This window comes from Sinocyclocheilus anshuiensis, unplaced genomic scaffold (assembly GCF_001515605.1).
Source record: "Sinocyclocheilus anshuiensis isolate Anshui unplaced genomic scaffold, SAMN03320099.WGS_v1.1 scaffold1468, whole genome shotgun sequence".
NCBI lineage: Eukaryota > Metazoa > Chordata > Actinopteri > Cypriniformes > Cyprinidae > Sinocyclocheilus > Sinocyclocheilus anshuiensis.
Genome location: NW_015546129.1, coordinates 58,377 through 58,577, shown reverse-complemented (window position 1 = coordinate 58,577; position 201 = coordinate 58,377).

The window sequence follows — 201 nt, the reverse complement described above, 5'->3', positions numbered from 1 at the left end:
CTGTCTCATTCTGTGGCCGGCCTAGAATTGTTCCTGTCTGAAGCTTTTCCTCTCCCACAGAGGATTACAATGCAGAGCAGTAAATGTAATATGTAGTGCCCCAGTCTCTCTGTGAGATGTATGTCCAACATAGAAATACATTTGTCATTTTTTAAAAAGGAACATGTGATTAAAAACTGGGGAAAGGGTGGTGATTTACCT